This window comes from Otolemur garnettii, unplaced genomic scaffold, assembly GCF_000181295.1.
Source record: "Otolemur garnettii isolate 467f Iridium unplaced genomic scaffold, OtoGar3 scaffold00006, whole genome shotgun sequence".
In the NCBI taxonomy this organism is placed as follows: domain Eukaryota; kingdom Metazoa; phylum Chordata; class Mammalia; order Primates; family Galagidae; genus Otolemur; species Otolemur garnettii.
In genome coordinates this window covers 36,995,230-37,021,508 of record NW_003852401.1, presented here as the reverse complement: position 1 = coordinate 37,021,508, position 26,279 = coordinate 36,995,230, and positions in this window count along the sequence as shown.

Genomic DNA, 26,279 nt, shown 5'->3' with positions numbered 1-26,279 from the left:
TACACTAGTCTAATTTAATTTTGCTTTTAAAGAAAAACAAGCATTTTCTATTATCTTCTCCCCTCTTTTCTTAACTATTTATTAGTTACTTTAGATGCAGTGTCATAAATTAACCTATTTAATCAGATCAAGACAAAAGATTTATATTCTTGCCCTACCTTACCCTGTGATATGTTACCAGGGGCAAGTCACATATCCTGCCTGAATATTAGTTTTCTTCTATTTCAATGGTCCCTATGGTCTTCCTAGAATTCTCTGCTCATTGAATGCCTGGATATACAAATGGGCAGAGGACAGATCATACATAGAAATGGAATTCTGATTCATAATCTGTAGCAACCAGCCCAAGAAGCCAACCTACCATCTTTAGCAAGCAGTCCAAGAAGGCAAATAACAACCCCTATATCTATTGGCACAAAAGAACCAGGACTTAATTAATGACTTACAACTTCTCTAATTTTGCCTCCATTTCCAACTTTGCACCAGCTAAAGCCCCATATGCATCCTTAGCCAGTCACATAGGATGTCCCACCTCTAGTGAGCCTTCCTTCAGTTTTCTCATACCAACTGCCTCTAATTAAGATATACCAGAATACTTTATTTTTTCCCCACTATTCAGCTTTCCCAATCTTCTGCATGCCTTTGAGTCTTGTCAGATGCTGATGATGGTGGCTCACTCTCTAGCTATGGCAAGTTTTGAATCAATAGCCTTTGCACATTCATATTTGGATAAGTCATTGTCTATTTTCATGCCATGGGTTGGTTTCTCATACTATGTCCCATGGACTTGTATACAAACTGCATAAATTGCCTCCCTTTCCTCATTATTACTCCTCCAAGCTATCTTCCATACCAGCAATTGCCATAAATTCCAATTGGCTGGGGGAGGGGCAAGATGGCCAACAGGCGCCGGTCTCCGACAGAAGCTCCTGTCCAGAGGGAAGGATAATGCCTGGAAAACACCCAATAATGTTGAATATTGGGTGCCCAGCTGAGGGAGAAGAGTGATATCTGCAGGACACCTCTGCTGAGGCAAGTTAAGACTCCAAGAAGGCAATCCCCAGGTACAAAAAATGAATGGAACATTTTCCATTTTGAACTCCCAGTCCACCCTTCCCTCTCTACCCCGACCCCTGCCTACAGAGACGGGGGGTTGGGGGCAAGAGCACCGTCCCCCACCCCTGCAGGACCAAGTGCCCAGTCCTGACCCTGCAGCCAGAGACCTGTTCGAACCATGCACATTCCCCCAGCACCACTGATCCCTACTCCCACAGCCCAAGACCTGCAAGAGCTGTGTGAGTCCTGCGGGCAGCGGTGGAATTCTTGGCTCTCAGCACCTGGACTGGGTGGGCTCAGAACTGCTTGCTAGTCCCGTGGGCGGCTGCCAAGTTCCCTGCTCTTGGGCACCCAGGCCGGGAGGGCCCAGAACTGCTTGCTGGATCTGTGCACACCCTGTGGGTGGCCACCAAGTTTCCCACTCCCTGCACCCAGGTCCCTGAACCCGTATTGGGTGGGCCCAAAACTGCTTGCTAGACCTGCAGGTGGCCACCAAGTTCCCCCCTCTTGGCACCCAGGCCAGGCAGGCCTAGAACTGCTTGTTAGACCTGTGAGCAGCCGCCAAGTTCCCTGCTCCCAGCACCGGCTCTAGACGGGCCCAGAACCGTTTGCTAGAACCGCACGAACCCCGTGAGCAGCTGCTGAGTCCCCTACTTCTGGTACCTGGGTTGGGTGGACCCAGAACTGCCTGCTAGGCCCACAGGTGACCTCTGAGTTCCTGGCTCTGGGCACCCCGGCCAGGAGGAGCCAGAACTGTTGGCCAGACCTGTGCGCACCGGTGGGTGGCCGCCAAGTTCCTGGCTCCCTGCACCCAGGTTGGGCGGGCCCAGAACTACTTGCTACCCACAGGTGGCCACCGAGTTCCCCCCTCTTGGCACCTGGGCCAGCACCTAAAACTGCTTGCTAGACCTGTGGGCGGCACCCACTCCAGGTGGGCCCAGAACTGTTTGCTAGAACCACACATGCCCCGTGGGTGGCCTCTGAGTCCCCTGCTTCTGGCACCCAGGTCAGGCGGGCCCAGAACTACCTGCTAGACCTGCAGGCCACCGCCGAGGTTCCCCCTCTTGGCACCCTGGCCAGGCAGGCCTAGAACTGCTTGCTAGACCTGTGGGTGGCCGCCAAGTTCCCTGCTCCAAGCTCCCACTCCAGATGGGCCCAGAACTGTTTGCTAGAACCACACATGCCCTGTGGGCAGCCGCCGAGTCCCCTGCTCCTGGCACCCAGGCCGGGAGGGCCCAGAACTGCGTGCTAGACCCAAGCATACCCCATGGGCAGCCCCTGAGCTCCCTGCTCTTAGGACCAGGCCAGGCAGGCCTAGAACTGCTTGCTAGACCTGTGGAGGGCTGCTGAGTTCCTCGCTCCCAGCACCCAGGCCAGGTGGGCCCAGAAATGATTGCTAGACCCATGGGCGTCCAGCAGGCAAGCGGCTGAGTCTCCCACTCCCAGCACCTGAGTTGGGCAGGCCCAGAACTGCTTGCTAGACCCGTGGGTGGCCGAGTTCCCTGCTCCCAGCACCCCAGGCAGGCAGGCCCAGAACTGTCTGCTAGAGCGGTGTGCTCCCAGCATACCCAGACGGCAGCCCGAGAATTACAAGAGGATGATCAGCTAAGAGAGAACCACAATAGAACAGCAGTACCCCAAGACGAAGAGCAGCAGCCACAGTAGTGGAGACAATAAGACTCACACCCTTGAGGCTCTTCAGGACAGACACACTGCCTCTCTGGGCAACCAGAAGAAGCCAGCACCTTCTCCTGTGGCAGCCACTGACTGAACGGTTCTGATACGGACTCCAAATGGTTTAAATTCAGCATGGGGTGGAATCAGTGGAAAAACTCTGGCAACTTGAATAACCAGAGTAGATCAACTCCCCCAAGGAAAAATGGGGCAGATGCAATTGAAGACCCCATCCATAAACAGATGGCTGAGATGTCAGAAATTGAGTTCAGACTGTGGATAGCAAATAAGATTAACAGAATGGAAGAAAGGAGGGAATTAGAATTTCAAGAAATTATTCAAAAGATTTCTCAAGAAATTATTCAAAAGATGTCTCAAGAATTCAATGATTTCAGAGATAAAATGATCAAAGATTTTGAAACACTGAGGGAAGAGGTTGCGGCTCTCTAGAATCTGAAAGATATGGTAGAATCACTCCGTAACAGAGTGGAACAGGCAGAAGAAAGGATCTCTGACTTTGAAGACAAAGGTTTTGAACAAACCCAAGAGCACAAAGATGAAAATAAATGGAGAGCAAAAACGGATCTTTCTCTCAGAGAGCTCTTGGATAATTCGAGAAAACTAATATCTGCCTTACAGGAATCCCTGAAGGTGACGAAGATGCTTCAAAAACACAGAGGCTCTTGTTCATGAAATTATGAAAGAGAACTTTCCATACATGCCAAGAGATTCTGAAATTCAGATAGCAGATCGTTTCAGAACCACAGCAAGACTCAACCTGAACAAGACATTCCCCAGGCAAATTGTAATTAACTTCACTAAAGTCAATATGAAAGAGAAAATTCTAAAAGCAGTTAGATGAAAAAAAACCCATAACCTACAAGGGGAAGAGTACTACAGACTAATGACTGCAGATCTCTCTGCTGACACCATTTAGGCTAGAAGAGGATAGTCATTGACTTTTAATCGCCTAAAACAAAATAACTTTCAACCCAGGAACCTGTATTCAGCTAAACTGAGTTTCATCTATGATGGAGAAATTAAATACTTTAATGACATTCACATGTTGAAGAAATTTGCCATAACTAAACCAGTTCTGCAGGATATTCTCAAACCTATCCTCCATAATGACCAGTGCAATCCTCCATCACAAAAGTAAACTCACTCAGAAACTGTTGATCAAATTCCAACTTCCACAATGGCAAAAGGATTAAAAATGTCTACTGGACTTAAGACCAACTCGATGCTCAAAATTTTACCAGGCTTATCAATAATTTCAATCAATGTGAATAGATTAAACTGTCCGGTAAAGAGGCACAAGATTGGCTGATTGGATACAGAAACTCAGACCAGATATCTTTTGTATTCAAGAATCACATATTACTTTAAAAGATAAATACAGACTCAGGTGAAGGGATGGTCATCTATATTCCAGGCAAATGGAAAGCAGAAAAAAGCAGGTGTTGCAATTTTATTCACAGATACATTAGGGTTTAAACCAACAAAAGTAAGCAAGGATAAGGATGGCCATTTTTATATTTGTCAAGGGTAATACTCAGTATGATGAGATCTCAATTATCAATATCTATGCACCCAACCAGAATGCACCTCAATTTATAAGAGATACTCTAACAGACATGAGCAATTTGATCTCCCCAGCTCCATCATAGTCAGAGATTTTAACACTCCTTTGGCAGTGTTTAATAGATGTCCAATAAGAAGCTTAGCAAAGAAATTTTAGATTTAAATTTAACTATTCAACTTTTGGACCTAATAGACACCTACAGAACATTTCATCCTAACAAAACTGAATACACATTTTTCTCACTAGTCCATGGAACATACTCCAGAATTGATCACAACTTAGATCATAAGTCTAACCTCAGTAAATTTAAAAGAATAGAAATTATTCCATGCTTCTTCTCAGACCATCATGGAATAAAAGTTGAACTCAGTAACAATAGGAATCTGTAGACTCATACAAAAACATGGAAGCTAAATAACCTTATGCTGAATGATAGATGGGTCAGAGACAAGATCAAGAAGGAAATTATCAAATTTTTAGAACAAAACAATAATGAAGACACAAGTTATCAGAACCTCTGGGATACCACAAAGGCAGTCTGAAGAGGGAACTTTACAGCATTGCAAGCCTTTCGCAAGAGAATGGAAAGAGAAGAAGTTAACAACTTAATGGGACATCTCAAACAACTGGAAAAGGAGGAACATTGCAATCCCAAATCCAGCAGAAGAAAAGAAATAACCAAAATTAAAGCAGAATTAAATGAAATTGAAAACAAAAGGATTATAGAACAGATCAATAAATCAAAAAGTTGGTTTTTTGAAAAGGTCAATAAAATAGATAAACCTTTGGCCAACCTAACCAAGAAAAAAAGAGTAAAATCTCTAATCTCATCAATCAGAAATGGTAAAGATGAAATAATAACAGACCCTTTAGAAATTAAAAAAATCCTTAATGAATATTATAAGAAACTTTATTCCCAGAAATATGACAATCTGAGGAAAATCAACCAATACTTGGAAGCATGCCACCTCCCAAAACTTAGCCAGAATGAAGTGGAAATGTTGAACAGGCCACTATCAAGTTCTGAAATAGGAAGAAAAGAAAATTTAGCTCCTTTTTTAGAGGGCAAGTAGGACAGTGTCTCACTCTGTTACCTGGGCTAGAGAATAGTCATACATTCATGGTGATACATTCATGGTTCATTGCAGCCTCCAATTCCCAATTCCCAGGTTCAAGCAATCCTACCACCTCAGCTTCCCAAGTAACTGGGACTACAGGGGTGTACCACTATGTTCGGCTAATTTTTCCTATGTTGGGGGTTGGAGGGAGAGATAGAGTCCAGCTATTGTCCAGGCTGGTCCTGAACTGCTAGCCTGTAGTTATCTTACCACCTCAGCCTCCTAAAGTGCTGTGATTACAGGTGTGAACTGCCACACCTACCTGAAACTTTAGCTTCTTTTATTTAAATATAAGAATGATAGATATAATCTACTATAAACCAAAAATTACATGTTATAAGTCAAGAATCATGGTCAGACTAACTCAGAATTAAGTTGTGTGACATTGTGATATACAAAGAGACATTTATTTAGTCTCTGCCACTGGTTTCCAAGGTAATATTTGGTCTTTGAGCCTAGTTACTGACACACAGCTTCTACAATCCTGGTAATTTCCTAAGTGATAGAAGCATGTAACATAGCTTCTAAATCTTTTGCAATTTTAGGAGTAACTTTTCTTCTAATGAGAAAATTCTTGCTAGGTCCCTGGGTAACCTGATACTGATATATTTTTTACTCTTTCATTTTAAGAGAAAGACATTTATTACACACTTGTATGATTTCTGCCTTCCAATATTGACAGTCTCTGATATTTACATATAACCCAGAGATGGCTTCAACAGTAGCAAATTTAAGATGCTGCAAATGCATTAATGGCCTTTACAGCTGCTTAGCATGACTGTAGAGGTGTGAACCCTTTAGCCAACTGAAGTAACAACAGAGTGAGCTTCCGATAATCAGGATGAGATTGCATAAACTGAAATTGAGCCCCTAAGTGAAGTCCAACAATGAAGAAAGAAGAAAAAAGCTGGTAGAAAGGATGATGTTACATGAAATACATAACTGATTCTTCTTATGTTAAAAACATGCCTTTATTTTCCTCCCAAACAGAGCATCTGTAACTTAGTATTCACTGGGAAGAACAAAACCAAGTGTCAAAACCACCTAAAAACAGAAAACTCTACTCATTGAACCAGATATTCTATTCTACCTCCAAATCACAACTCAGAATTTTAGACAATATTTTTTCTAATGTATTTCTTTTATATATATATATATATATATATATATATATATAGTGAATGGAACAGCCTGATTCTTCAGAATTATATTAGAGAAAATAATTGCACCATGTCCATTTCTTAATGCTCCTGGCAAAGATGTGCTCTATGTAAAGGACTTACCCTTTCTTTGTTAGGGGGAGTTTCTGCCTTAACTTAGGGGTGTTGGTGACCCTTGGATATCATTTTCTCTGGGTCTGAGAATGGTCCAATAAATAAGAGTCTGGAATCGACAAAGAATAGAGAATAGACTTGGATGAACAATTTTATACTTGAAAATGCTATCTTACAATTAGAGTACCAACAATTCCTCTGGTGGGACACCAAATTAAGTAAAGATTCTGAAATTCTTTAAATATCACCAGAGAACCTGCTGATAACTGTTAAAGACTAGCTAAAAGGGTGCTTTCCTTGTATACTTTACATGAAGATATTTTTGCCTTGGATAGTATTTTCCTATTATTTTATTTTGGTATCTCCACAGTTAGATTATGAATTCATCAAGGACGGGAGTAGCTTCATGAACACTGTTGTGTTCTATTTCAGTTAAGACTGTTTTGATTGCAAGAAATTGGAACCCATTTGAGATAATGAAAATAATCATTTTTAAAAGTCTAATTGATAGAGGAAATAAAATAATGACTCACACAGAGATAGGAAATGAGGTGCATTGGGGCCTCAAGAGAAATTAGAACTGAACATCAAGAATTGAGATCACTCTGTCCAAAATTCTGTGACCCTTTGCCTCCCTTAGTTTTCTGCTCTGGGAGTATCCACTCCGGTTTCCCTAATTTGACAATGTTCTATTGATTATTTGTTTTGCACACACCCAGGTTGTCCTAATTCAACAAGACTTCCTAAGTCCAATATTAAATACCAATTAGTTACTTCAAGTTGCTAATGAAGAAAGTCCTATTTGTCCAGTTCCTCTCTGTGCAGAGCTCTGTAATTAGCTTGTCCATAGTTGTTCTCTTCAAGTCAATTATAGCCACATGGACTTTTTGCACTTTTAGTCAAATCATCTGTAACTGGCATCCATCATAATAGAATACAGATGGATGGATGGATGGATGGACGGAAGGAAGGAGTAAGGTCGTTCAAGTGTAATAGCCAAAGAATACTTGGGACAATTAACATGAGTACACAGGTATGCAACACATGACTCTTTAGATTTCTGTGTCATCCTTCCTTTAGTGCAGCGGTTCTCAATCTGTGGGTTGCGACCCCTTTGGAGGGTCTCCTGCATATCAGATATTAACATTATGATTCATAACAGTAGCTAAATTATAGTCATGAAGTAGCAACGAAAATAATTTTATGGTTGGTGGTCACTACAACATGAGGAACTGTATTAAAGGGTCACGGCATTAGGAAGATGTGAACCACTGCTTTAGTGCTATAATATAAACTTCCCTAATTTTTAAAAATCAGGATCAACAGAGAACTTCTTACTGAAGAAAAAGTATGCACAACACACATTTAGGAACCTTACCAAGGAAGAACACAGTTTTCTGTCACTCAGTGCCCACTAGAAAATATACTTTTAAATAACAAGATGTATAATTTATGTGATCTTTAATTTCTAGCCCAGCAGTTTTAACATAAGAGGCAATTTGTGTATCTGTGCCCCTGTATGTATGTGCATGCCTGTTCGCCCAGAATAATAGTATTCTTGATTTTATTTTACATTTATTATACACTAAGTCAATGAAATACAGAAAAAATTAAAACCATTACATGCAGTGAGGATGATTCATCACACAATTTTTATTTTGACTTTTTTCTTTCTCTATTTTGAATCCAGGAGATGGACTCTTGAGAAACACAAGCCAGTGCTGGCTGCCAAGACAGGTGAGCTGCAATGAATCATTGTTTTCATCCTATATTCACATCAATAAATCCAGGTTCTCTCGAGAAACTCTATTCAGTTGTGATTCCAGAAAAGAGGAGAGGTATTCCAATGGTTAGCTGTCCTTGGATACTAGCTAAGGAGTGTCTAATAAAATTAAATAGGTCAAAGCCTGGCCACTTTCTTTCTAGACAAAAAAAAAGTCAGGTAACTAAGGTGAAAGGCTCTTTTAACAAGAGCCATTTTTTCAGTCCCCAATTACCCTTTTCTCAGGACTAGCTATCTGCATAACAATAGCAAAAATGTTGTTCTGGATGTTACTTCTTTCAGTTTCTATTAAAATTGTAATAGTCCCTGCTTCCTTTATACATTTCCTTGCGTCTTTCAATCAAAATGTCACTTAGCTGCTGTTCCTAGAGTGCACTTAATATTTTCATTAAAACCAATAAAACCAAGAAATGACAAGGGTGCAGGTGGGTGCAGGCAATTAAACTCCTCCTCCAGGTATTGTTAAATAGCTGTTGGGGAAAGAAAGAAGCCCCATTGAACACCTGTCCCTGCTCTTGTGAATGGCAGCTAGCAGAAATCCACTTAGCTGGCTATTGTCTGCTTATTTTCCTGACAGATAATGTGAAGAAGTAGGCAGTTATGGGGCCAGTAATTCAGAATTAATTTTCCCTTCACAAAAGTGCTGTGGACATTGAGTGCAGTAATGGTGCCTGATCAGGATTCAGGGGGATAAACAAGACAATTTGAGATGATGGCAGGAGATAAAAGCCCTTTAAGGAGCTGTTCCTCTTGCCAGTCTGACCTGTGGTTTTTGCTGGCACCTTCTATTATTACTATTTTTTTAATCTGCCTCAAATGGAAGTCTGAAGAGTTAACCATGAAAGCGTGTGTCTAGTTGTGTGTGTGTGTGTGTGTGTGCGCGCGCGCGTATGTTTATTCAAAGAGGAGACGACTGAAAGAAGACTCTAAATATTACTCTCCATCTTTCCCCACCATATTAAAAATGCTAGTGGCTGCAAAAGACAGCTGTTAAGCCACACATTGAGATTGTTTACGGAGCTTCCTCCTGTGAGCATCTACCTCAATTGAGAAAATTACCACATTTCCTCTAATGAACCAAGACCTTTTGCTAACCCACCATTATTGCTCATTTTTTTCTTATAGGAAACACCCACCCCCAACATGCACAGCAGAAATTTGTTCTCACCACACCGAATTAAATTTTTTTCTTGCTCTTATTCTTTCTTTTTTCTGCTCCCTTCCCATCCCATCTTCTCAAGCGCCCTATCTTTCTCGCTGACCTCTGCTTCTAAGTCCCTGTTACTAACTGCTAGCCACCCAAGTCCTTTCACAGACCAGCTGAATGAAGACTCTCTGGGGATGAGTTAAAGAGGGGGATTAGTTACAACTGTTCTCTGGCCTGGCTTCAGGACCCTGTTGGCAGACAAACGGCAGACAGATCTTGTGAATTATCTCCCAGTCACTGACACAAACCGCTCAGAATAAATCAGGATTGAAGATTGATTTCTCCAAAATTGCATTATTACTCAGATAAAATTTATTGATCTGTTATAGAAAGGAAAAAAGTATAATCGAAAGAGAACATGCTAAAATAACAAACATAAAACCTCCTATAAATCCTCTCATTTCAAATATTGGCTTTTTAGGGTAGAATATGTTTTTAGGGAAATCCATCTTTGTGTAGACCATGTTGTCTGGGAGGAAACTCACAAAACCCACCCATCTTAAGGCCCATCAGTTAGTTATGAAAAGATGGTGACCCCCAATTCTCAATCCCTAAATCATGACACATACTTACAAAAGGTTTCATTTTTCCTCTTGTCTTACAAAAGTTAATCTGTTAATGTTTTTTTCCCACAAAAAATTCCATTGGCATAAACATAAATTTATATTTACCCAGAATATCTGAGTTGTAGATTTTCTTCCATTGAGGCCGTCTCTACTAATCTTCTAAACTTCTCAACACTATTTTTTCATGCCCATTCATTTCATAAGCATCTTATTTATTCATTTATCCATCAGTCATCCCTTAATATATGGCTGTGATATACATAAGCCTGCATTGCTGCACTACCACTTTTAAATTTACCCCAAATATATTATTTTAAAGAGTTAAAATTCTGTTTGCTGCAAACAGCAGAACAAAGTAGATTAATTCCATACCTGTACACATCATAAATTCCTCTTCTTCACTCGGATCCTTGCAGAGCCGTAAATGGACTGGACAATAGTTGCTGAAGAGATCCAGCTCCTCTTAACCGAGCTGCCCTAGAATCCCTGTTCTCCTGTTGGAACTCCATTATCTAGTTCTCCCATTATGCATCATTTCTCTTCTCCCATATCAAAATGGACTCATATTGATGTTTAAAAGGCATAGCCTATGTCAGTGTTTAGGTGTATTTTTTTATTTAGCTGTCTATAGGTTTTTTAAAGTGTACCCGTGTAAGTAAAGATATTCCCCAACTTAAATGCTTTGACTTAATTTTTTTTTTTTACTGTATGATGATATAAAAGCAATAGACATTCAGTAGAAACTGTACTTCATTTTCTTTTTATGTCAAAATATTATAGGGGTACAAGCATTTTTGTTACATCAATGAAGTGAATAATCCTGACGTCAGGGCTTTTAATGTGCCCTCACCAGAGTAATATACATGTAAAAAATAGGTATGATTTTATCCATTGTTCCCCTTCCAACCCTCTCTTCTTAGTTTCCATCATCCTTTACACCACTATAAGACTGCATGTCCCACTTATTAGTGAGAACTTGTGGTGTTTATGTTCCATTCCTGGGATACTTTGCTTAGGATAATGTTCTCCAGTTCCTCCCACATTGCTGCAGGAGGCATTATTTCATTCTTTTTATGGTGTGGTGGTATGGATGGATGGATAGAGAGATAGATACTGCCTTTTGAGATATGTCTCATACTATATATTTCCTGCTTTTAGTTCTTTAAGGAATCTCCACATTGTTTTCCAAAGAGTTTGTACAAATTTATAGATCTACCAACAGTGTATAAGCATTCCTTTTCACCATTTCCATGCCAACATCTACTTTTTTTTTAATAGTGGCTATTCTGATATGGGTAAGAAGGTACCTCATTGTGGTTTAATTTGCATTTTCCTGAGGATTAGTGATGTTGAGCATTTTTTTGTATATTTGTTATTCATTTGTCTCTCTTTTGCAAAGACTATATTTGTGTCTTTAGAACATTTTTTAATGGAGTTACTTTTTATTGCTGATTTGTTTGTATTCTTCACAGATTGGGGATATTATTAGATAGTTTGTTAATATTTTCTCTCATTCTGTAGGTTGCCTATTTATTCTGCTGATTATTTCCCTTGCTGTTCAGTAACTTTCAAATTTAATGAAGTCCAACTTATTAAATTTTATTGTTGTATTTGCCATTTAGGTCTTAGAATTTTGAATTTTGATGTGTGGTACAATACTCTCTCACAATACTGAACAGTGGCAGCATTGAGCTGCCTCTCCCAGTCAGGGTAAACAATCGGTACTCAACAATGCCCAACTGTATGCTAATGTAAGTGTTCTGAACATGTGTAAAGTGAGGGAAAGTAAGCTATGATATTTAGTAGGTTGAGTACAGTAAATGCATTTTTTACTTAATGATATTTTCAACTTATAATGGCTCTATCAGGAATTGACACCATCATAAGTTGAGGAGCATTTGTATTTTCTTTTCTTTTCTTTCTTTTTTTTTTTTTTGGAGACAGTCTCATCTGGTCACCCTCAATAGTGTGCCATGGAGTCTTAGCTCACAGCAACTTCAAACTCTTGGGGTCAAGCGATCCTCTTCCCTCAGCCTCCCAAGTAGCTGGGTCTACAAGTGCCTGCCACAATGCCCAACTTAGAGACAAGTTCTTGCTCTTGCTCAGGCTAGTCTCAAACTCCTGAGCCCAGGCAATTCACCCACCTTGGCCTCCTAGAGTGCTGGGATTATAAGCATGAGCCACCATGCCAAGCCTGAGTATCTGTACTATCTATTTTACTTTTATAAAAAGGTCCCAATTGTCAGGAGAAGTTTCATACATCAACTAACATAGTATTATGAATAATCATATACTAGTTAATAAATATTAGTAGTAATAAATCTTATGCTTATATCTGATAGTGGGTGATAAAATAGCAGCTGATGATAATGGGTAGTCTAGGTAATATTTGGGTACTGTTTTTAATTAGATGTAAGAATATCTAACTTTGCAAAGAATGAGGAAATAGATTCACAAGTCAGATACCTTTAAGCCTGATAATGTATTCAGGATGTCATTGTCACATACCATCATGTAAGCATCTAATTTTACATGTCATTAAACTATAAGGATATACATGTATATAGTAATACTGCATAGTCAGTGTGCTAAAACACTGTCAGTCATCACAAAGATAGAGATTATATACCCACACCCAATGGACAGGCACCACATACCACTGATTCATAAATAAAAAACTCTCTCACAGCCCTCTAAGCCAGCTGACCTATGAATGATGTGATAAAAGTTGGAATGAACAAAATGTCTCTAAATAATTGTAGCTATTTGTGATGTTTCTTTCATACTTATTTTGAGAACCTTAAACTTATATGTAAATAAAATGTGGCATACCAAAATTAGAAGGAAATACAGTATAAAGTGTATCTTAAATGGCAGTAACTCCAAGCGTGGTAGCTCACACCTGTAATCCCACATCTCTGGGAAGCAGAGTTGGGAGGATTGCTTGAGCTCAGGAATTCAAGACCAGTCTGTGCAATAGTAAGATCTCTGTCCCTACTACAAATAAAGAAAAAAAAAAATTAGCCAGGCATTGTGGCAAGTGTCTGTAGTCTCAGGTATGCGGGAACCAGGAAGATCACTTGAACTCAAAACAAAGACCATACAATTATCCCAATAGATACAGAAAAAACATTCAACAAAATTCAGCGCCCTTTTATAATAAAAACCCTCGACAAACTAGGCATAGAAGGAACACATCTCAAGTTTATAAAAGTCATATATGACAAACCCACAGCTAACATCATACTGAATGGGGAAAAGTTGATAACATTCCCTCTAAGAACTGGAACAAGACAAGGGTGACCAGACAACAGTGGCTGGGAGTCCTTTTGATGGACACTGTGCATTTTCTTCTTCATCCTCAGAGACACTTGTGGTTTTTATATTTGGTCACTTGACATAATCTCACACTTCTTATAGGCCTTTTCTTTCTCTTAAATCTTTACTTTTGACAGAGTTTATTTAAAACACTTGTCTGTAAGCTTTGAGATTCTTTCTTCTGCCTCATTTGGTCTATTTTTGAAACTTTTCACTATGTTTCATATCTTCCTAAATGAATTTTTCTTTTCCAGAAGTTCTATTTTTTTCCAAATCTGTCAATCTCTTTAGTGAGTTTTTCATTCATTTCTTGAATTGTTTTTCTGGGTTAATTGAATTTGTTTTCCATTTTTGCTTGGATTTCACTGCCCTTCCTTACAATCCATATAGGGAATTTTTTTATCTGTCATTTCAATATTTTCATTTTGATTGGTATCCGCTGCTAGAGACATGGTGTACCACTTTAGGGGTATTCTTTTGTTCTGATTCTTTGCACTGTCAGAGTTCTTGTACTGATTCCTTCCCATCTGGAGCAGCTATGGCTTTTTACTGTCAGGTCTTCTTTTCTTTAGATTGGGATTTTCCTCCATTTATTTATAAGGGTGTGTCTGTGGCATACACTGGGTAAGAATTTTTGACTGTGCTTGTGGTTGCTTTTATGGTGATCTAGGTTCTGAATGGATGCCTTGGTTATAGATATCCTTAGTGTGGTGGTTTCCTCAATTGCTAGTTGTTTGTAGGTTGCAGCAGTGGTGAACTATTTGTGTGGGAAGATTCCTTGTCTCTTATTGATGTGAGAGGATGGAAGTCTTTGGAATCCTTTCTCTTTCCAAAGGCCTGTGGTCTTCTTAACAGTGCGAATGCGAATTATATGGGCATGCCAAGTTTGATTTTGGGACTTGTGGAGAAGAACCAACCACACCCTTTGTGACTGAGTCAATAAATATTATAAAGTGGTGTATCAATTAACTCCTGTCAGGAGTGGTGTGTGCCAGAAGGAACAGGCTACAGTGTTGTTTCTGAGACCTGTGACTGGCTCTAGCCCCTCAGAAGAAGAACTCAAATGCTCCAGGTGGTGGTCCCATCCCTGGAACTTTGAGGTGAGTCCTTATTCTACAGCACAGTACAGGCAGGTGGGACAGTGAGGCTGAGTGGGCCCAGGTTAGGTGAATCTGTCCTCAAGCTCCACAAAAGCTTGAAAAGTAGCTGCCTTAATAGTGGCAAAAGGTTCATACCCAGGTGTCTGGGGAAAGATACCTGGAAGGGGCAGAAGTGACTCCACCCAGCCAGAAAGTATACTGGTGGGGGAGATTATCCAAGATGAAAATAAAGAAAGAATGGCACTCTCGAACCAATGGGCTTTACAGACATTTAGACAACATTTTTATCCTCAAACTACTGAGTATACATTCTTCTCATCAGCACATGGAACATCGTTTGTAACTAAACTTTATCCTACCTGATAATAAGTGTGTATTTCAAGTTTCATGCTGACTTGAAATTTGACATTGAATTTGCCTTCACCCTTATGGCTGAGAGGTTACCAACTCTGTCATCCTATACACAGAGGAAAGATGAACCCTTTCATCACCTGGTCTTTCCTACTTGACTTTCTATAAGAATGGAGGAGAGGACATAAGGCCATTTCAATAGCTGTAGGATAATGGGGGGAAAAACCCAGATTATGGATTTGTCTGAATTCAAATTCTGGTTCTGTCCTGAATTACTCAGCTGGTGTGACTTAATTTCTCCTATCTTTAGTTTCTTTTGTGTAAAACAAAAATAATATCACTCAGAGTTGTTGAGGGTATTAATGGAGGTAATAAGTAAGAGGGCATTTTGTTACTGTACATAGTGAAACAATGTTAAATATATAGTGGCTCACATGTTATTTCTTTTTCAGGTAATCTGCTTCTTGGCAAGCACTACAGCTATTTGCTGCTGTCTCTGCCTTCTTCCTTTTTCAGTATTATCCTAATAGGCAGTTTTCTGAGCTCAACCGCAACACAGACATTCCTTTTGTTTCTAACATAATGTAAAAGAAATGACTGCTTTTCCAGGCAGCCTACTTCACCTAAGTACAGAGGGAAATTTTCTTTATGGTGTTTTAATTTCTATCTAAATGGTTTACATCTATTTAGACAAAAACATTGCTATGCAAGCATGAAAAGTTGATTCCTCCCTCCATGTAAAGAAAGTTGAACACTTCTTTGAGTTATTGACTAGCATTGGCTTTTAAGGGTCATCTAAACAGTAAGCTGTGAATTGTAGCCTCCTTGTCTGCGCCCAGAGGCTGGCTGTCTTCTTAAAAGTGGTTAAGTGGAAGTTATTGATGAGAAGTCCAGTGAGATTTGACATCAGGCTTTAATTATACCTTGAAAGGCAAGGAAAATGGAAAATGAAGGCTAATTCAATTGCTTAGTTGATCACTAAGCAATAATCACAACAAAAAATATATTTCGCTAAAGTGCTGCTCACATGGAATATTGGTATCAGTAATTAGATTTATGCTACTTTTCTTAAGATATTTTATTTGGACCAAGAGAGGGATGGATGCTTATTTTTTTCAACCTATTTGAAAATGTGTTTGCATGAACCTACAGACCTGGAATTTTCTTAAAATGTAAAAGAGTGAATCTAAAGAAACTCATTATTTCAACCTTCTTAAGGACAATAATTTAGAGTTCTTGGTGAGTATCATCTATATTAAAAACAGGCAGGGTGTGAAGCAGAAAATCAATGTCAATCAAAAATTCATATTTTAGAAATATAATACCAGCAATTACTAAACACACTCAAAGTATATTAAAATATGCTTAATACAGCAACATTACGCAACTTTTTCTGACAGTTCAGTCTTTTGCATTTTGCTCATTGATAAATGTAGATTGGGCGACTAGTCTGTTTCCAGTCTCTGCCATCATCCAGCCAAACATAGAAGAATTGTTCTAAAATATCCACAAAATTCAAAAAGTTCTCTGCAAGATTAAAATAAATTTAATATGTTGTATTATGTAACAACACTCAAACACTTTTTACCTACCAATTCACAGTGTCTTATGGTTCAACCAATAGAACCCCACATGTTATGTATCAAATTTCTCTAATTTTGGATAGTGTTATAATCATGACCTGCATGGTTTAGGGAAACCATTTCAGGTTGAAAACTCTTACTAGCACTTATCTTTGTTTTTTAAAGGTGAATATTATAAAGCTGCATTAATTCCTGTGACTTGTCCCCTCCTACTAAAGCAATTTCCAACAAAAAAGCAGTGACACTAAAAGATGTTAACAGTAGTCACCTCTGTTATCTATCCGGTGATTTTTCCTCTTTATACTTTGCCATATTTTCTAGATTTTCATGAGGAACAAGTATTTTAAAAACAGAAACATGTTGTCCTTAAAAATTAAAGGAAGTTGAATTTTAAATATCACATTAAATTCTGAAGAGAGCAAGCTGTATAATAAATAGGCCTCTGTCTTCAGAAAAAAAATACTATGAATAATTCTGAAAAGTGAGTTATTACCACCCCCACCCCCAATTTCTCCTCCTGTTGACAAGGAGTCAGGGTAGTTGACACTTCCAGTTTCACTTGAACTGATTTGTGACACTTATTAGTCAACCAATTTAGGGAGTCCAACGTGCTTTGGTGGTCTAATGCCACCTCTGGTCACATATTAACCTCATTTTGGCTTAAATACTCCATTTAAATGGGAAACCCTATCCAGCTGGCAGGGGAATAGCACTCACTTTAAATTGGATATTATTTTGAATTACAGTCAACTCTGTAATTCAGTGTGATGTGGCTGCTAAAAAGCCAAGGATCTTAAACTGCATTAATAAAAGTGTAATTTCTGGTTTATGGGAAGTAATCGTCTTTCTTTATTCTGATCAAACCACATCTGGAGTATTATGTTCAATTACAGGTCAACATTTTAAGGACCATGGCAAATTAGAATATGACCCAAAGAGGAAAAACAGGATCGGGAAAAGTCTGAAAGCCACTGTCATTTTGAAGAACAGGGAACAGAATGAGGACTAGGTGGTGCAGAGGACATAACAGCTGGCTTCAAATATTTCAACTGGTTGAATGCAAATGAGAGATGGTATTCTGCCTCATTCACAAGCTACATGAGTATGGGTTTTAGATGAATGTGTGAGGATATTAAAATGAAGCATTTTTAAAATCTACCTTTTGACTAAGAGCGCAAAAAGTGGGGGGGGGGGGTAGACCATTAAGTACGTCTCTATTCCCAAGCTTGACCATCTGAGCTCAACTGGCAAAGTGGGTGGCTCACTACAGTTTAATGGGTTACTGTTGTAATGTCTGGGAGTGAGTTTTTTTTTTTTTCTGAGAGAGAGAGAGAATTGTTGGAAAGCAATGGCATTTTCCTTGCCTTGCAGGAAGGAGAAGGGGTGCCAACCCTTCCCAGGAAACAGAGTGAGACAGTGAAGCAAGTGCAGAGCTTGATTTGTGCCTCTGGAGCACATGGAGCACAGAGACTAATGTCAGACTCACACCAACAAAAGCACAAGGGTGGATGGTGTGGTTAGCTCACACTCTGACCTCTGGCAAGATAGCAAGAGAGGAACACCTGTCTTTTTTTTTTTTTTTTTTTTTTTTTTGCAGTTTTTGGCCAGGGCCGGGTTTGAACCCACCACCTCTGGTATACGGGGCCGGCGCCCTACTCCTTTGAGCCACAAGCGCCACCCTAACACCTGGCTTTTCATGTATGCTGCATAAAGGTGCTGAACTGAGGTGGCAAGTAGAGGCTGAAATACATCCTTCCCCTCTGACCCATCAGGGTGGAGCCGCATCCTCCCACTCAAATGGGGTGCATTTTTCTTTGCACAAAGATGCTGGATACTTACCAGGCCATGTGTTCTTTAAGACTGCATCTTCCCAGAGGAGACATCTTTTTTAATTTGCAGAAGGGCACTATGTGGATTAAAGGCAGCACTGGCAGGAAAATAAGTATTTCCCATGGGCCAGATGTAGGCCTTCCAGAAGAAAAAGCTTAGAGTTATCCCTAAAGGAATTTTCCCAAGAGATGGGACAGGAATCCAAGGGAAGACCTGGGCTAGTTGAATCATCAACTATTTGGGGAGCTATATATCAGAAAAATGATCACCAATGCTAAGGGAGGTTCAGGTTAAAAATCCCCTGTAATGGAACAGTCTCCAATCGTCTGTGAAAGCCCAATGGAAGAGAAAGAATCAGCTAAAATACTCCACAAACCCAGAACCATCAATATCAAGCCCCAGAGCACTATTTAGGTGAGATCTGACTTGTACCTCTATGCTTCTCCTTCCACCCAATCCAAATCCAAAGGTGTCAGCTTGAATAGGGGATGGAGGAGGAAAAGTGAGAGAAATAAGGAGAAAACAAACCATTCCTTTCCTCTGCCCTGCAGGATTTCAGAGCTGGAGGAAGCCAAGAATTTAGGGGACTAAAGCAGTCTTAGTTTCAGTATTCTGAGGACTGCTTGAAAATAGAGATTTTAATTATGCAAATGAGACTTTTGGTGACTAATAATAAAGAGGAGATGTTTTTTATTCCTAAAAATCACCAAAAAAATAGTACAGGAGCTTTTTGAAATATCATCCAAGTAGCAGAGGAAGAGCTGGCTCCACAGCACAGGCTGGAAGGGGCAGCGACAGGAGGGAAGAATAAAGCAGCTGGTTACACCTGTGGAGTGTCACACAACAGATACACGCACACACGTGCACACATACTCTCTCCTTATAAAAGTCATAAAGGCAAAAGTCTCATTTCAAAGTGAGAAATTTCCAATATTAGACTGCCTATCAACCAAATGGGCTGCCTCAAAAATTGCAGTTCCTTCCCCATCGGTGGAGCGTCAGGAGACAATGTCAGGGACACTTGTTCCCTGAGGATGGTTTTATTCTATTTCTGTGACTCTGTGAGAGTCCATGCTAATTGAAGAGATACAGGGAAGAGATGACCTGGAAGAACTAGGAATCCTCATAGCAATGATGGTGATTTTTATTTTTCAAAGCAGGGAATCTTTCAAGATGCCCAAGTATCCATCTCTGTCTACCTCTCCTGGGCTGCCTCCAGGCACCAATCTGCTCTTCTTAGATTAGGCTGTCATAATTCAATGTAGGATAACTTTCCCCAAGTTACAAGGCATGATTAAACTTGTAGATAATTGAGGTATGACCCTAAATGGTGACAAACCAATGAATTCAATTACACAAATATTTTTAAAGAGTTACTCTTACCAGCTGCTGTGCTGGCCAAAATAATTCCAGAATTTGGTTGAGTCTACATGGCCTAGTTTCCTAGAAAAGTAAAATTAGACAGAGCCATGCAGGGATTGGATCCATTTGCTGCTAAATGTTTTATTCTATCATTAGATTTGCCTGATCAAATTCATTTTCTAGTATTGAACTTAAGGAGATAATTGGCCTTTAAACCAGAATTCGTAAACTAGAGAAAAGGGAGAAAGGACTTTATAAATCTTGTGTAGATGCCTGCAAAGATAGCTTATAAAACAGAGAAATAGAGGTAGACATGGATGATTTGATTCTGATAAGTGACCCCCCTACCAAACTGAGGACGTGTGTCCAAAAATCTTTATGTCTGATGTCCTAAATTCCTACCAAGAGATATGAGTTGGCAACTTAAATGGGATGGCAAAGATTATGGTCAGAGGCCCAATCAGAAATTCATTTATTCAATTTCACTCATTCAATATGCATTCACTTTGCACGTTGGCAAGTACTGTGGCAAATTCATGAGTAAAACACATATCAACCTTGTTATTATAGAGCTTACAGTACTGAGAAAACAACCATCCAATAAGGAATCATAAATGTGATAACAAGGTTAAAAAGAAATTATCATACTAGTGGCATCGTTTAAAATCTGGTATGTTCCAAACCTATAACAATATTGGGCACAGATGTGATTAAAAAGAAAAAAAACACCAAAGAGAGAAGGGGTGGGGCAGTGAGCCGTTCACCTACACACTGGCTTGTTTGGACCACTTTGGCCAGCCCATGAAGAAGTAATACAGCGTTAGTGTTAAAGTTTGTAAAGTGAGGTTCACTTCATTACCACATATCTGTAATTTTTTTTATCAAGTCAAGTTTAGGGAATCATTACAACATGTAATGAGATGTCCAAAAAGCCTCTGTTCCTCCCCTGAAAACCTTAATCAGTGCAAATCCTCACTCATTCTTGTAGAGAAGTGAGTAAAGTCAGAGGAAAAAGGACCGTTGCTACCTATGTGTTGTAATACATTAGTTAACCTGGGCTATAGTAACAGAATGCCATAGACTGGATGAGTTGAAGACATTGGTTTTCTCACAGTTCTGTTCCAAGATCAAGGTTCCAGCAGGGTTAGTTTCTGGTGAGGGCTCTTTTCCTGCCTTACAGATGGCTGCCTTCCTGCTGTGCTCTTACAGAGTGGAGAGGGAGAGCGTGCTCTCTCTCTTTTGGTTTCTGATCCTTTTCTTTTCATTTAACTTCAGATTAGTGTGAGGGTCCAAACAATTAAGTTTGCATTTGTTAGGTAAATTTTAAGTCGTAGTTGACCCCTTCCCCAAGGAGGCATGCCATATACCCTTACATTGTTCCATTAGGTGAGGCACACCAATCACCCTCTCTCTTCCCCTCTGCCCTTCCTCTTCTCTCCTTCCCCCTACTTGAATTTCATTGTGTTTTTCTCTCATGTGGGCATTTTGTTGATCATCTATTGGTTTCATGTTAGTATTGAGTACATTGGATACTTGCTTTTCCATTCTTGTGATACTTTACTAAAGAGAATGTTCTTCAACTCCATCCAGGTTAATACAAAAGATGTAAAGTCTCCATCTTTTTCAAGGCTGAATAGTATTCCATGGCATACAGATACCACAATTTGTTGATCCATTCATGGATTCATGGGCACTTGGGTAGATTACATACCTTGACAATTGTGAACTGAGCTGTAATAAATGATCTAGTGCAAATGTCCTTTAGGTAAAATGATTGTTTTTACTTCCAGACGGATACCTAGTAATGGTATAGAGGGATCAAATGGAAGGTCTATTTTTAGCTCTTTGAGAATTCTCCATACTTTTTTTCATAGAGGCTGTATTAGTTAGCAATCCCATCAACAGCGTAAAAGTGGTCCCCTCTTTCCACATCTACACTAGCATCTGTACTTTGGGACTTTGTGATGTAGGCTATTCCCAAAAGGTGATATCTCAGGGTGGTCTTGATTTGCATGTGTCTGATGATTAGAGATGATGAACATTTTTTCGTGTGCTTTTTGCCATCTGTCTGTTTTCTTTGGAGAAGCTTCTGTTCATGTCTCTTGTCCATTGATAAATGAGATCGTTTGTTCCTTTCTTATTGATTAGTTTGAGTTTCTCTGTAGATTCTAGTTATCAGCCCTCTGTTGGATTTCTAGTATGCAAATATCCTCCCCTATTCTGAAGGTTACCTGTTTGCTTTAGTTGTTGTGACCTTGGTTGTGCAGAAGTTTTTAAGATTGATCATGTTCCATTTATTTATTTTTGATGTTGCTGCATTTGCCAAGGGGGTCTTCTTCATAAAATCTTTTCCCAGGCTGATATTGTCAAGGATTTTTCCCACACTTCCTTCTATAGTTGTTATCACTTTATGTCTTAATTTAAATCTTTTATCCAGTGTAAGTCAATATTTGTAAATGGTGAGAGGTACAGGTCCAGTTTCAATATTCTACATGTGGCTAACCAGTTCTTTCAGAACTATTTATTAAATAGGGATTATTTTCCCCAGTGTACACTTTTGTTTGCTTTACTGAAGAACAGTTGGTGATATGTGGCTGATTTCATCTCTAGGTTCTCTATTCTGTTCCATAGATCAATGTCTCCATTTTCATGCCAGTACAATGCTGTTTTGGTCACTATAGACTTGTAGTAAAACCTGAAATCTGGTAATATGATGCTTCCAGATTTGTTTTTATTTCTTAGAATTATGTTGGCTATTCAGTATTTTTTTTTTCCTGGCTACATACGAATGTACTATTTTTTCAAGTTCTTCAAAATATGACATTGATATTTTGATGGAGATTGTATTAAATCTGTAGTTTGCTTTGGGTAATGTGGATACTTTTATAATGTTGATTCTTTCTAGCCAGTCATGAGCATGATATATTATTCCACTTGTTAATGTCTTCTGTTATTTCTTTTCTCTCTGTAGAGATCCTTCACATCGTTTGTTAAGTATATTCCTAGGTATTTCATTTTCTTTGAAGCTACTGTGAAAGGTATTGTGTCTTTGATTTGGTTCTCAGCTTGACTGTTATTGGAGTATACTTATTTGAGGACATTGATTTTATATCCCAAGACATTACTGTATTTCTTGATCACTTCCAGGAACCTTGTGGTTTAGTCCCTGGGGTTTTCTAAGTATAAGATCACATCATTCGCAACTTATGAGAGTCTCGCCTTCTCTGTTCCCATTTGAACATCCTCAATATCCTTCTCTTGCTTGATTGCATTGGTAGAACTTCCAGCACTATGTTGGATAGGAGTGGTGATAGTGGACATCCTTGTCTGGTTCAAGTTCTGAGTAGAAATGCTTTCAGTTTTACTCCATTCAGTATGATTTGTTGTAGATGGCTTCAATTAGTTTAAGAAAGGCATGTGTTCACCTCTTCCTTTTCTTATTCATGGTAAGCAATTAGCCCTAGACATATTAGGACCCCCCACGACCACCCCTATGACTTCATTTAACCTTTATCATCTCATACCTCTTATTTCCAAATAAAGTTACACTGGAAGTTAGAGCAACATAGAAAATTTAAGGATCCACAGTTCAGTTCATGGCACATATTAAAATAAGTTCAATCCACATCACGTATTAAAAGAAGTCCAAAAATACTCAGATTAGAATTTTCTGAAAATGAACCAGATAGGCAAACACGAATCAAAACCAAAATAAACAAGTGTCTTTCCCTTGCCCTGAGACACAGAGCAGGGCTGGGAAACTACTCCAGTAATCTATTTGTGATGGCGAAAATAGAAGTCCTCGAAGACAAAATTCAAAGTTTGTTCAAATGCTTCAGATTTATCAACAAGGTCTTTTTTGATGAAAGCATGAAATAGAGGGAAAGCCAGGGAATATTGTCTCCTTTCCCGGTCCATCTCCAGATCTCATTGCAAAGGCCTGGTATACATAGTCCACCTCTACCTCCTGTTATTACCAGTGGCCTGTGAGTGACAATAGAGTTTCTGTTTAATAATAACAGCAGAAACTGAAGACATCTTCCTTTAAGCTGATCAGTGTGTGGAAAAGCATTGCTTTCCCCGTGAGGTTGGAGTCATTAATGAGAGTAGTGATCTGGGTAATAGGCGCAATTTGGAGGAAGATGTGTTGTCAACCTCTCACTAAGTGCTGGGAAGCTACTTTAAGAGCTTTTGTGACTGGGAAAATCTGGTGTGCACTATACATAGCCACAGAAAGACCAAGAAAAATTCAAATATTGTGATATTGATCAGTGTGCATGAAAACAATGCAACATTTGGAGATCAAATAAAGAATTTGTCAGGCATGCTTTTTAAAAGGTTTCTTTTAAAAAATGATATATAATGCCACTACAAGAGTCAAAAACAAAAAAAGAAAATAACTACTTCCTATCTCATAATTACAACAAATCAATTCAGTATCTCTTTTCTCCTTGTCCATTTGAACAAAAATTTCATCCACTCCAGTGCAGGAAATAAGTCAAAAAACAAAAAATCAGGTTTGGGGACTGGTAAATTAAAGGACGTCTACATATTGTAAAATGATATAATAAAGAATTATAGGAGTAGAAGCACAGAACTAAAGGCATGAAAAGCTACTCTAGCTTAGTGGAACCACGTAGAAGACTAACTTCAGCTTCCTTTAAACCTTGGGAAATTACTACCAGGCAAGCAACTCTGTCCTCAGTCACTGCTGGGCTTGTGACAGTGTGTAAGAACCTACTGGACAGTCAGCTGTTTACCCATCTGTTCTTGGGTCAGTATGGTGCTCCTGCCCATTCAAAAGGACTTTACCAGGCTTCAATAAGCTAGTGTTCCACAGTAACTCCAAATACTAACAAGTGGAAAAACAGCAGCATAGATTATGATCCTCTTTGGATGATTAGATTTCCTGGTTTTGTTTTGTGTTTTCCCTCCATGGGCTCATTACCAATAAGTATTAGTCTCTGGACTAGATAAATGTTATTTGAGATTTTTGAAGGTACTTCAAGGATTGACACCCCCTGCCTTCATCTGTTCTCCTACTGCCATCCCCTCCCCCCCCCAGTAGCTGTTCATGCGTAAGAATCTGTCTCTCTTACACATGAACAGCTACTTGGGTAGGTAGAAAATCTTGGGTTTGTTGGCGAGATAACCATTATTATTAGAGAAGAGTCCATCCTGGTGATCTTGCAGAACATATGTTCTTTGCAGTAGAAGGTAACCACTCATTTTTCTAGGTGGTGTGAATTATAGATCTTGCCTTTTCAATTCCAGGAATAGGCAGTATGTAATTGATAGACAATCCCATTGTTGTCTTTCGAGATAGAAACTATGCAGCAGGAATCACCAATGTGTTTGTCAGTTCAGTTCCAGACCTAATCTGTAAGTGGACATCCTTTCTGCAGTAGGTTGACCATTATTTTTAATTTGAATAGTGTTGTAAATTTTCTGCTCTTTATTTCCTGAGCATTTAAGAGTGTCTCATTTAGCATTTTAGAAACATTCCACCAATGAGCACTAACTTGGCACGATTTAGCATGACACACATTTAACCATCTTTGAACCTTGGTTGTCTGGTAGACTTTTGAAAGCTTCACTTTCATCCTCAAGCTTGTAGAGCATGAGAAAGCACCTAGAATCCTAGGCCTGAGCAAATTGAGAAAATATCCAATTATTACCAGATGAAAGATATAACCAGGGAGCGTTTATTGGCCAATCCCAACAGGAATCTTTGAGTTTGAGTCAAATGGTAAGAGCTAAGAAAGAGTTTAAAATAAGCCTTAAGATCATAGGGGCTGTTGTGTGTTCATGGGAAATTGTGATGAAAACTGGAAAGGAAGCTGGATTTAAGAAAAATGAGGTTGGAAACAAGTTATGAATAATTTAGAGTTATCACCACAAAAGTAATTGAAGCATCCTCATCATACCATCCTTACTGAATAGAGGTCCAGTAAGTAGTATTTTCAGGTACAAAGTGAAAGAGAAATGCCTGGCATATGGCAATGTCTCAGTCTCTTCACTAAAATTTTCAAAAAGCAGACCCTGAAATGAATGTGTAAGTGATTTATTAAGAAAGCGCTCAAAAGAAATATTAGTGAGGATATGCAGTAGCAGGACAGAAGTCAAAAAAATAACATAATTGGGGGTGATTTCCAGACCTCGCCTAATACAACAGGGAGATCACAACATACATGACTTCATGGAGTTTGTCCCATGTCAGCAAGGAGATGGACTTTCACAGCTGCCTCAGCCAGCCACTGGCTACAGGCTGACCTGGAAGGGTTTTAAACACTCAAGCACTTCCAACTGTGTCTGAGGAAAGCTGTTCCAGTGGCTTTAGGACAGTATTGGAATAAGGTTGTAGGTGAAAGTACTTATAAATAGAGCAATCAGGGATGGGGTGTAAGTAACGGAATCTGTAGGCACCCACTCTACTTCCTAAGTGTTGTTAGTTATTAAATGCATGATGGTT